This window comes from Mus musculus, chromosome 16 (genome assembly GCF_000001635.26).
Source record: "Mus musculus strain C57BL/6J chromosome 16, GRCm38.p6 C57BL/6J".
NCBI classification, from domain to species: Eukaryota; Metazoa; Chordata; class Mammalia; order Rodentia; family Muridae; genus Mus; species Mus musculus.
In genome coordinates this window covers 71,002,838-71,015,575 of record NC_000082.6, presented here as the reverse complement: position 1 = coordinate 71,015,575, position 12,738 = coordinate 71,002,838, and the positions used below count along the sequence as shown (strand labels likewise).

At 37.1% G+C, this 12,738-nt stretch overlaps 1 long non-coding RNA gene across 1 annotated transcript in view; it reads right to left on the bottom strand.

Annotated features, from left to right (window-relative positions):
- Positions 1-4,381: 4,381 nt before the first annotated feature.
- Positions 4,382-12,738, bottom strand: part of Gm29823 — a 55,710-nt gene continuing 47,353 nt past the window's right edge. Inside the window, exons 3-5 of the long non-coding RNA XR_384957.3 lie at positions 12,375-12,509; positions 11,062-11,131; positions 4,382-4,780 (exon numbers count right to left, since the gene is read on the bottom strand). This is a non-coding gene — a long non-coding RNA (predicted gene, 29823). The remainder of the gene's footprint in view (positions 4,781-11,061; positions 11,132-12,374; positions 12,510-12,738) is intronic.

Sequence of the window (12,738 nt, the reverse complement as noted above, 5' to 3'; positions counted from 1 at the left end):
GGTCAGGTAGTCAGTCATGTTACCCCAGCACCTGGAATTCTTCCCCCATGTGAATGACACATCTCAGTAGCCTTAGCCTTCCGCCAATGACCTTTGCCCACCCTGGATATTCTCACCCCTTCCCCAAAACTATATAACCCTTGCTCAATCCCAAATAAAGAAAATATGTTCAAACCCACTCCAAATAAAAATTGCACACACACACACACACAACACAACACAAAGACCACATCAGATTGCTATTTCTTTGAAGCTCATTGGAATTAGCCTTCTCCTCAAAGAGCTGCCTGTTCTAGACTTTGCTTCATTCTTGCAGCCTGGTGTGCAGCATCTGCATACCCTGATGGAAAGAGAGCATTTGTCTCAGACCCCTCTTTGCCCCTCCTGGCCTGGTGTACAACACTGATGCCCCAGAAGGAAGAGGCAGATTGTGGACCCAGCCAATTCTGGACTTTGCCCTGTCCTCTGTGAGCTGTTATACCAGTGAGTAGTGGCAGAGCCCAGTACCACAGAGAGATGGCTCAGGGGTTAAAGAGCACTTGCCGCTCCTCAAAAGGACTGGGATTCAGTTCTCAGTATTCACATGTCTCCTCTCAATCACCTTTAACTCCCATTCCAAGGATATAATTCCTTTGTCTGGTTTCCCTGGACAGCAGGTACGCACACTGTGCACTGACATACATGCAGCCAAACATCCATAATAATAAAAACAAAATAAATAAAAAATTTAATTAAATAAATAAAAACAAAATAGAAAAAGTCTAGACTCTGGGAGGGTATAAAAATAGATTTATAATGATAAATAAATGATAAAAGAAAATAATAAAAGTTTTAAAAAGCAAGACACAGTTTGTTCACACTAAGCTGAACAATGAATATTTGTGTAATTTTCATTTTTTAAAGTGATTATCTCCATTTGCAACTCAGGCTGACTTTGAACTCACTATTGTATGCCAGATTGGCCTTGAGTTCACCGTTTTCTCACCTCAGCCTCTTGAATAATGGATTAACAAATGTACATTGTGCTGTTTTCTACAAAGTGCTAAATAACTTTATTGGGTAAAGCCAACATTAATATGATAATTAATCTGAAAAATTGTGCAAAACAGAGCTTTCTTGAAATACAGAAGAACTTTGAAAAGAAAAGAGAAAAAAGAAGTTTGAAAATAATATGACTACGGAGTGGGGAAGATAGTTCAGACATGACAACACTTGCCTATCAAGCACAAGGAGGTGAATTTGATCACTAGAATCCATGGAAAGGTGAAGTCAGAGAGAACTTTTTGAAATCTCACCATTTGGGAGATGAAGCCATGTAATCCCAGGGGACTCTCTGGCCAGCCACCCTAACCTGATTTGTGAATTCCAGGCTTAATAAGTGTCTTAGTCAGGGTTTCTATTCCTGCACAAGCATCATGACAAAGAAGCAAGTTGGGGAGGAAAGGGTTTATTCAGCTTACACTTCCACATTGCTGTTCATCATCAAAGGAAGTCAGGACTGGAACTCAAGCAGGTCAGGAAGCAGGAGCTGATGCAGAGGCCATTAAGGGATATTACTTACTGGCTTGCTTCCCCTGGCTTGCTCAGCTTGCTCTCTTATAGATCCCAAGATTCTCCATCCCAGGGATGGTACTACTCACAATGGACCCTTCCCCCTGGATCACTAATTGAGAAAATGCCTTACAGCTGGATCTCATGGAGGCATTTCCTCACCTGAAGTTCCTTTCTCTTTGATAACCCCAGCTTGTATCAGGTTGACACACAAAACCCACCAGTACACCAAGGGAGACTCTTTCTCAAAAAACATGGTAAATACCCACTGAATATTGATATCTAGTCTTATTTTCAAGTTTCCTTGTGCTTATGCACACATGTGTGCTCACAGAAACACACACACACACCTGACACACACATGCCAACACATTCACACATGACGTTGTTAAGTGATTGTATTGAAGTAATTTGAGATCAAGCTGCCTGAAGTGTCTTCTAACTTGAATGTCAAGGTCTTAGTCATTACTTTCATTAACTCTTTCCACTCCCATGATTCCTTGATACAGCATTACATCCTATAACATGGTTGTCAGCATTGAAAATTACTTTTGAAAACCAAACAGGGCCACTGAAGGATTTTGGGTAATTGGTAAATCAGGCATTGCTGTTTGTATTCTAAACTTTCTGTCATAGGCCGGTGTACTAAAGACTTACCCACCAGCTTGTTGCTGATGAGAGGAAGTGCTAGCTATAAGAGGCACAGTGCCAAGGGTTGGAAAGGACCTTGGGAGCATGATTCCAAAGGGAGATATTGGAACCTGTACTGGCTAGTTTTGTGTCAACTTGACACAGCTGGAGTTATCACAGAGAAAGAAGCTTCAGTTGAAGAAATGCCTCCATGAGACACAACTGTAAGGCATTTTCTCAATTGGTGATCAAGGGGGAAAGGCCCCTTGTGGGTGGGACCATCTCTGGGCTGGAAATCTTGGTTCTATAAGAGAGCAGGCTGAGCAAGCCAGGGGAAGCAAGCCAGTAAAGAACATCCCTCCATGGCCTCTGCATCAGCTCCTGCTTCCTCATCTGTTTGAGTTCCAGTCCTGATTTCCTTGGTGATAAACAGCAGTATGGAATTGTAAGCTGAATAAACCCTTTCCTCCCCAACTTGCTTCTTGGTCATGATGTTTGTGCAGGAATAGAAACACTGACTAAGACAGAACCTTACTCCATTTCCCTGCTACTTTCCTCTGATTTTGGCTATGATGTGGGCAGCTTTGTTCTATCAGTTGTACTTAGCCACAATGGGCACTTACATCCTAGGCTTAAACAAGAACACACCCACATGCATTAGTTCAATAGTATTTCAAAATTTTGTTCTGTATTGTGAGACCATTAGGAAATCATTTTAAAAGAAATGCAAAATGGATTTACTTTTCTATGTAGCCCACATGGGTCTTGAACTTGCAATACTACTGCCTCGGGATACCAAGTAAGGCAGGTTACAGGCCTTCGATATCAGGACTATCATCTAAGATTTTATTTTGAAAGCCTAATTTTAATGACCTTTTCTCTTCCTTTAAGCTAAAGTGTCATAATTCACAAGGGTCTTCAATATATAAAAAATATAAACTCAAAGTAAAATATTTTCCAACTCTGTTATCTAAGTTTCAGTGGTGCTAAAGATAAAAGCAAATGTATGCTTGGGTGTTCAATTTGTGTATTTGCTTATAATTGGCAATAATTTAGTTATTTTTAATATAATTTTACTAATATTAAACTTCTGATATTAGGAAAATATAATTGTAAAGGAATGGGATAATCATGATCAATTCTGAGAGCACCTGAGCAAGAAGGACTGTTACACAGTCAATGTGAGGATGCATACAATAGGCAGAAACCAGTTAATCTCAAACAGTCCCTAAATCTCAGTGGTTGTTTCACTGACCAAAGGTAATTTTAATGTCTACCATACTGAAGTATCCAAACTCACAGGAAATCATTAAAGTCTCAGCTCTGACAATGCAAAACTGAAACTCTTGCCTCAAAGAAAAAAACATATTTTTCCTGAAGAAGAACAAATAACCATTACTTTCAAACAAAGATACCAGTTACCCCAAATTCTGTGTTTTAGTTGGAACACTTGGATGGAGTTTATAAAAGTAAGATAGCAAAGAAAGTCATAAACAGTGGCACTCTTCAAATTAATTGGTGGGGACATCAAATAGATGCGTTGTAGCAGAGGGGGGGGGGCATCTCTCCTGTAGGTCTTAGATGCTATCTGGGGACATTTTTAGCCCTGTGATTGGTCTAAACTTAGAATCTGTACATATATTCCAAAAGATTTACTCAATGATTAGAAAAGATGTTAGGACATATAAAGAAACATACAATAGAAGACTGTTAAGAGGGGGAAAGGTGACGCCAGATAATTGGTCCCTTATCTTGCAACATTCCAATCTCGCCACAGCATTAAAATTCTGATAAATCAGCATTAGTGGGCACAGCTTCGGTCCAGGAATTCTTGTTCATAAATTTTTAATTAATCTTAAATTTTAGCTGATCTTGCTAATTCTGTTTACTCCTCTGCTTTCTTTTTCTCATGCTGGCCTAGCTCTGAATTCCATAGTTAGCCTAGTTTGGTCTTAAACCTGTGGTCTTTCTAGCTCAGCATCCAAAATGATGTTATTAAAGACTTGTGCCATCATGCCTGCCTTCACAAATAAGTCTAAAGCATCACCAAGCACAGATATTGCTCTCCTCTGAGCCCCACGACCCTGAGGATGCTTTAATAACATTTCCTGTCTTATTTCAAGGTTTTGCGTGACCGTTTCTATCACATTCAATTATAAGGTTTCTATGTATATTTAAGAAAACATTCAAACTTCTATTGTGAACAATTTTTATTCTACTTCCCCCTCTAGGACTCACCAACATGACAACTCTGTACTTCATGTACTCTTTTAAGATTGCTAGTATCAATATCATGTATGCAATTGGTGCTAGATAAGAGTACAGAGACACTTAATGGAACTTATGCAACCTACTAGTGTCTAGATTCTCCTCCAAATGTGACTCTCCATCACTCTTCAGCCATCAATTACCAATAGCTTCCTAACTAGGGCTTGGCCTCAGAAGTCCCTTCCCCATCAATTCTAGAATTTTAATTAGATTGATCTTGTACAGTCGACCACAGTTGCAGTGAGTTCAAAGGTTCCTCAGCCATGCTATGTCCACGACAAGGTGTTTTATAGCTTTTTTCTCCGTCCTCTGAATCTTACTTTCTTTTTACCTGTTTGAAGTAAAAATATAATAATGATGATAATAATTTCATTTTATTTAGTAATTTATGTTACCCTTCTCTAGTCTGTTTGACATAATAATTCATTGTCACTGCCTATTACCCACTCCCACAGTAAAATATAGCAAGCATTTCTTCATACTTTCAAGAGTAATTATCAACATTATTTATGGACTTACTATTGTAAGAAATATAAGTTTTTATATCCAATATCATTTCTTAGTTGTTCATGATTTAGTCACTTTTTTATTTACTAATTTGGTGTGTGTGTGTGTGTGTGTGTGTGTGTGTGTGTGTTTGTGTTCTGGCAGAATCTCACTATGGAGCCCTGTTTTACCAGAACTTGAATGAAATTGAGAACATGACTTCTGCTCGGTATGGCTGAGGGAAGGGTTTTATTGGCAATATGAAGAAGAGGATAACCAGAGCATCTGCAGGATACTAGGCTGAGTTGGCCAGAGGGGAAAGGGAGTAAAAAGGAGGAAGGAAGGGAGGGGGAAAGAGAGAGAGAGAGAGAGAAAGAAAGAGAGAGAGAAAGTTAGCCAGGAGGCACAAGCAGGGACAAAGAAACAGTCTGTAAAATGACGTGTTTATATAGGAAAGAGAAGCTGCAGTATTGTAAAAGAAGCCTCGCTCATTTTTAAGTTAGGAAGTTTGGTGAATATTGCTGGTAGAACTCATAGTTACTAAGTGAGACTTGTTTTGGGTTTCTTTGGGACTTGACAGAATTCACTATATAGACCATGTGGGCCTCATATTCAAAGATCAGTCTGTCTCTGTCTCTATGTTCTGAGTGTTGGGAGTAAAGACATATGCCACCACACCTGCATCACTTCCTTTTAATAGACAAGTAGAAAGGTATATATTCAACATCATTGAAGGCTTAGGCCTTTTAAGAGTTACATTTTATGTACTTTTTAAAATTTTATAGCGAAAGATAGGATACTATTTGTCTAATAATATACAAATTTATTAGGATCAGTAATTACAAAAGTGGACCTAGAATTAAACACCTAGTACAACATAGTCACTGAGACACTGAATAAATTCCTAGTCTATCAGTCCCTCATAAAGATGGGATTGCCATGCAGAATAAATAAGTAAGTAAATAGATAGATAGATGAATAAATACATACATACATACATACATACATACATACATACATACATACAATGATCTTCTACAAAATAACTCTGGTACCTAAGGTTCAGGGAACATTGCTAAACAGGGGCAGAAAGAGGGAAGGAACTAAAAAGTTAGGAAATTTGCTCTGAGACTGTGTCTAGTTATGTCAGAAGCTACAGTCATAGTCTCACCAACATGGCCACCTAGACAGAGCTGAATAATGACAATGACAATAAAATAGACATGGTAAATTTTCTGAGGGAAGAAACAGAAGATCTCAACCCTATACAAAGTACTACAATCGACTACAAAATGCTGAGAGTAGAAGTATTCCCCAAGAATGAAACACACACACACACACACACACACACACACACACACACACACACACACAATTACATAACATGTAAGTAATATGTTACATATATTATATAAGTATAGATTACATAATGTGTATGTGTGTGTATGTGTCAGTAACATAACATTATTTAGACTAAGCAGGTTATATTTAGGAATACATAGTATCCATTGACTGATCCTCAGCTATGCCTTTATTTCTTATTTATTATGTACTTTCAGTTGTTGGATATGGCATGCTGATGAGACCAAATTCATAAATAAATACTTTAAGCAGCAGAACAAATAAAAAATAACAAACATCTATAAACACAGAGATTTTTCAAGGGATCAAATATAAATTCATTTTATAATCATGACCTTACAAAACTATTTTAATTCATCTATACTTAGATTTCTTAGGCTCTTTGCTAAACCTTATCAATTCTAAACTTTTCACAGAATTAGGAGAAAGCACTGACCACTGCAGCTCATTAAATCTTTCTTATTACTTACTTACTTAGCATAACACCTTGGAGCTTATCTCATAGCAAAGCAATTTCCCTTCCCATCTTATACATGCATACCTTTATAAAAACATATCACTTTAAGAAGTCCTCTGATTGCGTTAATTCTTCTTTTTCAGGTTTTTAAAGGTAAGAAGAAAAATAACAACAACAGAAACTTTTTGCCTGTTCTAAAGTGAAGGTTTGGATTGTGTTTTGTTTCTAGTCTCATGTCTATTGCATGAAGTAGAGATGGTATCTACCACACAAAGGGATAGATTTTATTTTATTACTTTAATATATTAAAATCCAGACACCAGATATATTTCCTTTTCTTTTATAAGTTATTTTTTCAGTGTTCAGACAAAAATACTTAAGAAACTTTTGGGGCTGGAGAGATGGATCAGAAGTTATGAGCACTGACTGCTCTTCCAGAGATCCTGAGTTCAATTCTCAGCACCCACATGGTAGCTCACAACTATCTGTAATGGGATTCGATACCCTCATCTGGTGTGTCTGAGGACAGCTACAGTGTACTCACATAAATAAAATAAATAAATAAATCTTAAAAAAAAAACAAAGAAAATTTTGTACACATTGAGAGAGCATCATTAATACCCAGTAGGGAAGAGGTGATGGCATCAGAGCCAAGAGCTTTAAAGTGTGCAAAAGGCCACTATAGTCAGAAGAAGCAAAGATGTATGTACATGTTCTGTTTGCTGTCTCTTTTCCTATGTATTTAGTCAACAACCACAGAACCCAATGGCTTTCTGAAAGCTTTCATGAAGACCTTAATAAAAGTCTTTATGACTGAGTAACCTACATTTTACAATCCCACAAAACTCTCAGCAAATGGACAATGCTAACAAATTCTATTGCTGTCTAGAAATGCTGGCTGGTATCCTTCAGAAACACCTTTGGGTTGACTGCCACACTAAGGTATCCAAACTTGCAAACAAGAAAACACCTAGTCATTGTTTTTCCCAGTGAGGCTCTGCATTTTCAAAAGGATTAGCATGTTCACTTAGAGAATTCTATAGGCAAAGTCTTCTCTAAGGCTACCTTTCCTTTTGTCCCATGAAGAAAGGAAGTTTTCTTTTTAATGGAAGGAATCGCTTGCTTAACAATCAGATTGCTTTCTCTGAATGTACCTTGTCTGCATTCTTAAACTCACACACCCTCTTCTCCTGGCCAACAGTGTTTTTAATTTATCTCTGCTGTCTCTCACTATAACTAACCAATAAATAGCAAAAGTAGACCACTATTCCACAGCCTACATTAAAATGCCTCTTCTTCCAAACAACTCAGTCCTGTACTCAGAGTCTATCGCATTTTCAGAGCATGAGCAGAAAGAATTCATCAGGTGGTGACATGAATAGCAACTAGACCTGTTCTATATTGCCCATAGAATCCTTGATTCCCTTTGAACATCATGACCTGGGCCTCCACAGTCCACATATCTCTTCCAAACTTGCAGCAGAATGACTCACAAAATTCTGCTTCCAACACTCTAGAGCTTTTCGAGCCTGCAGTTCACAATGATTTCACTTTTCTCTCACAAGCCAGTTGGAAAATCTTAGAAACCACACGAACAGGTTCATCACAGTAGCCACTCTTGTCAGTACCAATATTTTACTTTGGTAATTTTTCTAATTGCTGTGACAGAATACCTGGAAAAAAAGAATTTAAGGAAGGAAAGAGTTATTTTGGCTCACAGTCTGTGTACATAGTTCATGGTGATGGAAAAGTATGGTAGGTAGAAAGAGTGATAGTAGATGGTGTGGCCGTAAGCCTGTGAGACAATTAGTCACATTGTGTCAACAGTCAGAAAATTAATATATGGCGAAATGTGTGATGGTGCTTAGCTCATATTTGCACCCTTTTCTACTCACTCCGAGACCTCACAACCTAAAAGAACTCCACCAACATGCAGGTTAGGTGTTCTGTCATGTCTAGAAATACCTTCAACGACACCTTCCAAGGTAAGTCTCCTAGGAGATTTCAGATCCAGTTATGTAGACAATGAAGAATTCTCATCTCATTTCACTAATGCTACCTGCACACCAGCATCTTCGAAGTTGGACACTGGTGCTCTGTCTCAACTAAATCAAGTAGAAGTCAAAAAAGATTCTTTGTAATCACCAATCAATATCTCTACAACTATTTGCTTGTATGCTATCAAAGTACATCACTCCATTTGCAGCTAAAATTAATGCTGCAATGGTGCTGTTGACTTAGTTTTTTCTTTAATATGTCTTTTAGACTTGACTTTCCCAAAGCAAATATTTCCAGCTTGAAAATATTTGTGGTTTTGAGCTTAAAAATTAGTAACAGGTTGATGACATGAAATAATTTAAGAAATATAAGATTCTAGATTAACTCCAAAAATTATATAGTATTTTGCTACGTAAACCTCCTTTTAGATATTATATGTGATTATCTGAAATAAAACAAAGTTTTTGTATTTATAGCATATTTTTAAGAAAAAGTTACTTTTTATCTTTTCTCCAGAATATTTATTTCAAATTTATAAAATGAGAATCATGCTAAGTATTTTAATAAATGTGTTATATATACTCATAGGCATATATTTTGCACTGAGTATTTTATAGCCTCGTACTTTAAGTGAAATACATTTACCATAGCTTTTTATTGCTATTTTAAAACTGCATTTGTTATTTGAAAACAAAACTTATTTGTAATTATGAATGCATTATTCATCTGTCCAGTCAATACACTGCAACTGAATTCCACTCAGTACAGGCAGCAAATAGAGAGGTAGGGATGCAATCAGAGAACAACCTAATCTAGACCTAGTCACTTTGTAGTTTAGTAGCAGAGAAATACACACACACACACACACACACACACACACACACACATGCATATACACCTCAAATCTGTAATTGGTATATTAAAGGATGAAAAATAGTGCTTGATGGAAATATTCAACTATAACTGTGATGATCTAGGAAGACTCTGAACTAAAAATCATTTATGTATGTGTATGAGAAGATATAGTAAGTGGCTGGGAGGTTAGATGAGTGAGTATAAGGGATTCTGGAAATAAAAAATAATAATGATGATGAAAATCAACATAAAACAAGACATAGTATAATTGTGTTTTTTTCTATTGTGAAGAAATACAGTTCTTATATGGCATAAGTAAGAAGCTTATGACAGTTGTGTTATCTACCGAAAATGAATGACACCAACAACTCAAAAAAATGACAAAATGGCTGGCAGAATCTAAACCTTGAGTCTATGTCAGTTGAAACTATGACAGTTACATATAAATTGCAATAATTTACTTAAATATTAGGTATTTTTAATCATGTTTATTGATTTTAATCTTCTAATATTATTGAAAAAAGATTGGTTCAAATATATGCCAAGAGGAGTCTTTTAGCAAGTATTACTTTTGATTTAGTTTCTGAAGCATTAATTTAAAATACTTGTGCAATGTTAGATAATAGCAACATTCAAGGATACCTTCACATATTTTAAGAAGATCATATGCTAATTTTTATAAAAACTATTTCAAAGATTCCCTTACCATATAAAAATATTCCTTTTCATGAATGAATCTTAATATATATTACTTTCATAAAATAGGTTTGTGAAAAAATGAAGCTACAGTTAGATGCTTTGACTCTGTTCTCTAGGTTTTGAATACACTATTTTATTGTCAGCCATCTAATTTCCTGGGCATCATTATAATACTTATTAAAAAAAGACATGTTGTGTGCACATGAGAAATCTAAGCACATGTTTTCATTATAAGGTTTTGTTTGTCATCAAAAATTGACAACCAATGTTTTCTTAGACAATTCTGTTTTTTTTTCTACAAAGTCTATATTGCACAAACCTTTAAAAAAAAGTACTAAAATTCCATCTCTACTTGGATTTGTAAGTTTATCTGTGTTGCCCTGAGAAGTCAAGTGAGCTACCTATTAGGACCATGGAGATTTGGACCTTACTAAGAAATGGTCAGTTTTATGAGGACTGCTATCACATTTTTATGAGGCAATTTGACCTCTACAAAAGTCCCCTATTATCTGAAAACAATATTCAATTTGCAAAACTGGCTCTAGTCATTTCAGAGGATCCCAGGTACAGGGACACATTTGCTATTTTGTGAGTGGTTCTTGTTGTTTATAGAGGGCCTTGTAGTGGTTGGAGGGGTACCTTCCATTTTTCTCTCTTAACAGTGGTGTTGCTGATCTCACAAATCATATTTCGGTGGGAAATGAAAGGTACACGGCTGCCAGCATTTTGTTAGAAATAATGACACACTTTACTACCTGTAAGTGCTGAGTGAGTGCTTCTGCCTCTTCTTCCCAAGGTGACTGTAACACAGATTGATGAGAGAGGCTGCAAGACAACAAAGGTTAAAGAGGCAGACCCAGAGCTAGAAGCCAGGCCGACAGTGATGGAGCGGGTGGCAATGAGAGTGCCCACATTATTGTCCTACCCTCTGATAACCAGTGTAATATGAAAACTGACTACAGAAGAAAGGGACAAATTAAACCCATTAATCAAGCATATCTCTGCTAAACAGTTGTTCTAAAGAGATGAACAAATGAAAAATTTACTATTTGTTTTCATGCTTGCAAGGATGGGGAAGAAAATTAATTATAAAGTACTGGCCACACTATTAGTTAAGTTTTTCTTGAGGAAAACTATTTATTGCTTTGTCAAAGGACAAATGAACCTCATTAAGGAGATTAGTTTCAGTCAGTAGTTTTGCATTAGGACAAACTAATAATACACACTTCAGAAGCTACCCCGAGGAAAATTATGAACGTTGAAATCCATTTTTTATTTCTTAATTTACGAACTGTTAGAAAATGACCACTCTATTAGGTATCATAGAAAGAGAAGGGAATCAGATGAGTTCCACCTCTCGCCCCAGTGCCTGAAAGAGAAGCGTTAGAGTGTGGGCTTTGTGAGCTATGTGTTGATGGACTCACAGATGAAGGGGCCGTAACTCGGCCATGGCGTTTTACCCTTGTGTTGGAGCGTGTCAAACAGAGCTCCATGCCAAAAGCAATTTTTGATAAGCTCCTTTGCAATCCTTTTCCTTTTCAAAATGTTTTAAGTGTCTTGGACAAATAGCAAGCTGACATCTGGTATTCAGAAATCCCGCTTCAATCCACACAGAGCAAGGCAAGAAAGGGAAAATGTGTTTCCTCGCTATCAATCTTGTCTGGCTAGTGGAGCTGAGGCTCTTCATACTGCCACAGTGAGTGCAGTTCAGTTCCAGTATTCATTTAATCCCTGGCCTTTCTGTCGAGGTGGCTAACAAGGTGGTGGGGGGGGGGGGGCGCAATTACTGTTCTGTATGAGAGAGAGGGCTAGGATACCGACACCGATCTTCAAAAACAGGAGCAAAACCATACTCCTTTTAGGGAGTGTATGAGTCAGTTGTGAAATAATGACATTTTAAGAATCAACTGACCCATGCTGAATTTAGACTGCTGACCCAGAAAGAAACGTCCGTACATCTGATTGCCAGTCCCTTGAGCCGTTGAAGACACCCCTATCCACTTCTGACCTCCTTTTGTTTATAGGTGCCTGTTGCTTATTTGGGATTGCAAGCGTCCCTGACATATACCTTCCCTTTTCCTTCGGTGTGCCTTTGTAACCTCTGTAATTCAGCTGAAGTGTTAGGTGTCCAGAAGCTGAATCAATGAGATCACAGTGTCTTCAGAGTTCGGTGCTTCAACCAAATTCTCGGGTAGGGATGAACCTAGGGTATGAAAATATTTTCCTTAGCGTACAATTAAAGTTCTTCTCTAGATGTCTTCACTCATATCAAAAATATGCCAGCAACTTCCCTTCCAATTAAAAAAAAATAAGAGCTTATAAAAGAAATTTCTTGAACTAGGTAATGAGTAGATGGGAGCTTTTTTTTTTCCAATTTTATTATGTATTTAGCTCATTTACATTTCCAATGCTATACCAAAAGTCCCCCATAC